Genomic DNA, 3,699 nt, shown 5'->3' with positions numbered 1-3,699 from the left:
GGAGGTTGACCTCATTCAATGGGTAAGATAATTAATTATGATAAATCATTTAAACGAACAACAGGCTTTGCCATTTTCAATTGTCACTCACCAAAATTAAATATATGGTTGACGTCATGTATAGGTGAAACGCCATGTGAAGATGGATGAAAAAGCTAACAACATAGAGGCAGTTATAGAAAAGAGTTTGGATGGAAACTACGACATGGGATCAATAGTTAAGGTTTCCAGACTTGTTATATATATTGTTTTATTTACTAGCAATTGTCTCAAAAGGTACAAAGAGAGGCCGATAGGATCATTAAATCAAATTGTTCTAGAAAAATTAAAGTGATTAATAACAAATAAAATAACCTTATTAATTTTTCTAGAAGAATTAAAGTGATTAATAAAAAATAAAATAACCTTATTAATCACCAAACTAATCTAACTTCATTCCTATGGGTCCATCTCATTCCCAAATATTCCAAAACATTTCTAAAAATGGAAATTCGAATTAAATTCAACTGGAATGATTATTTCTTTACATTTAAATACACTGCTCCCGAATTCATAAATGTGGTACTCAGAATATAAGGCATGTCATAAGGAGCCCCATATCTCATCTCATAACTCTTTCTGCGATACTATTCATGACTACACGGTAAACCGTTGGACACTTTTCTTGAAACTCAAAACGGTTAAAATATTTAGAGTTAATAGTCGAAAATCTAGGCTTGTCCAGAAAAATGTCATGAAAATCGAATGCTTAGGCTCGGCTCCTTCAGAGCCAAATCGCGGAATCCTGCACAGTCCATGCGTCATGAATATGATTGTAGAAATCGACCGTTGGCGCCATTTTTGGCGAAAACAAGCTCCAACACATCTTGCTTTTTAGATAACATCGTAAATGTTCAGGTACTCCACAGAAGCGAGCCTCTCCATGTGAAATTTGAGCAAAATTGGATAAAGATCAAATAACTATTCGAGCTCCAGAGCTGCGAATCACAGTGAATTATTATGTGAGCAGAACTAAATTGGAATTAAAGTAGTTATGGATATGGCTAGCTCCAGGCGCCACTTTTCTCAGGTCGTGTTTGAATATGGAGAGGACTTTGATAGTCACTTTTTGGAGAAGAAGCCTGGCATTACTACACCAAGATTGCTGTTCAGTTCTCTTGTGTGCTTTCTTGTGTTACCGGCTCTCTTTTCTTTGAGCTACAACGCCTTTCCACAGGATTCAATGAGTGGAGAGAATCCAATCTCACAGTTGCAGCAGAATCCAGCTCACATTGGTGAGGAAAAGGACATTGCTGGAAGTCGTAATGAAGAAAACAGGGTTATGACAAATGAAACCAAAGGTTGAGGTACGATGAAGAGGAGGAAAAGTAATAGAAAGAATGGGAAAAAGCAGTAAAGAAAAGTAATAGGAAAAATGGGAAAAAGCGGTAAAAGCTGATTAAATAAACCAAGCTAATAATTCTTTCATTTCAACAAAATAATGTTTTGAGTGGTACTAAATAATTTTTCCAACGAACCTGTAGTAGTTTGATGACATGGCCAGTTCTGAATAATCTGTGCACCAACATGAACTTGTCTGGATCGTTCTGCAGGAAATATGGTGCGAGAACGCATTTCTCCGAGCATTTCTTTTTCTCGAATTTGCAGGCAGTGCAAGCATTTTCTGCCTTACAAACTTGGCTCATGATCTGCAAAAAAAAATAAATCCCAAACACGAAATGTGTTGTGTTACGAGTTCTTACCATCTGAAAGAATTATGATTACTAAATAATATAACTTACCTTTCGTTGGTACGTGCAGTCAAAGTTTTGTTTCTCAGGAAGAATGAACATAATAGCTAAAAGGCGTCAGGGTGACTTGAAGAAAATGGCGAGTAACGTCTGAATTATGACAAACGAAACGAAAGGTTGAGGTACGATGAAGAGGAGGAAAAGCAATAGAAAGGATGGGAAAAAGCAGAAAAATATCTTTAAGAGTGACATAAAAGAATGGAAAAAGCAGTAAAAATATCTTGGTGAAAATAAGGCAACTCAACCGATATTTGGAAAAAGCAGTTACACTTAAAATCAACGGTTGAAAGTGTCTCACCTGATCCAACGGAGCAGGGTAGAAGTGTTGACGAAAAGTTGATGCATAGGAAAGGCCTATCGGCCTAAATATGTTATTCTTTTAATATGATATTAATGTTCATAGATATATATTTTTTTGATACAAAATTATATGATATTGAAGTATTTTACCTAACATGAACATTTAAAATATTTTATCTATGTTCGATATTGATTTTTTTTATCATAAGTAATATTTTTTAAAAGGATAGATTAATTTTATAATAAGAATTGAATGAGTTATACATTTAGTTCTTATTATTTTTATTATGAATTAATTGAATTTTTTTAATTTCAATTACTTTTTTGATATTGAAATATTTTACTATGGTGTGTGTATATATATAGAATCTCAAAAGAAATTAGTTTGTATAGATATTCAAACAATTTATTGAAGTGTTTTCAAGTATTTTGAATAAGTATAAAATTATACATGTTGTTCAAAAGCTAAAATAAAAGCTTTTATTTTTTTAATTTCTTTTGACTCGCTAGATTGAAACAAAATCTCTCTCTCTCTCTCTCTCTCTCTCTCTCTCTCTCTCTCTCTCTATATATATATATATATATCAAAAGCTAAAATAAAAGCTTTTATTTTTTTAATTTCTTTTGACTCGCTAGATTGAAACAAAATCTCTCTCTCTCTCTCTCTCTCTCTCTCTCTCTCTCTATATATATATATATATATATATATATATATAATGTGTAATTTTTCATTGTATAAATTGTATTTTTCAATACTGTATAAGTACATAGCTCTTAAACTTGTAATCCCAAAAAATCATTGCTAGATTTAAAAGAAAAATGACGAAAAATTATATTGAAGGAAATACAATTAGATATATATTTTTAGCATTAAAGCACGGATAGTTAAAATTATTTTATATACATAAACTATTTAAGTTATAATTTTATTTATATAATATTTCAATGCCATTTATGTATATCAAATCCTTAGTTAATATATGCATTATTTGAGCACTTTGACGTAAATGACAATTATTGTTAGTTGAGTTCCATCATTTTTTAGGTTTGCTAGAATATATAAAATGTTTGAATCTATAATATTACATTAAACTTCAAATATAACTCTCTACTATAGTATTAAGAGACGTATCTTACCATTTTTATTGAAATTTTGTATTTACATAAGAGAATAATAACATATATACAATGACATAAGAATGTAAAAATATATACATTTGAGTATATACTAATAAAAAAAATTGAATATAAGAGCATATAAAATTATAGAAACACACAAATATGTTATATAGATGCATTTGTTAAATAAACCCACTCTATTTAGAGGGACCATATTGGTTAAAGGATTCATGCACCAAAAACTCATAATTAAATAAACTAGCAATTGCACCAAATGTTGCAAAGGAAATGAGGTAAGGAAGTAGCATAGGAACCAGGATCATAGATGAAATAAGATGTGACCAAAGTACTCTATATGGAGATGGGAGATAGGGCACCCTAGCTACCTAAGTAAATGTCTAAACCAAACGTGGTGTCATCGTTTGAAATGGTGGTTGATTATGCGAGGAAAAAAATAGGTACCCAACCTTACCATTTCACATTTACAAGT

Source organism: Pinus tabuliformis, chromosome 3_1, assembly GCF_031772625.1.
Source record: "Pinus tabuliformis cultivar Carrire ecotype Pingquan chromosome 3_1, CPIR1, whole genome shotgun sequence".
Lineage (NCBI taxonomy): Eukaryota > Viridiplantae > Streptophyta > Pinopsida > Pinales > Pinaceae > Pinus > Pinus tabuliformis.
This window is presented reverse-complemented; position numbering follows the sequence as displayed.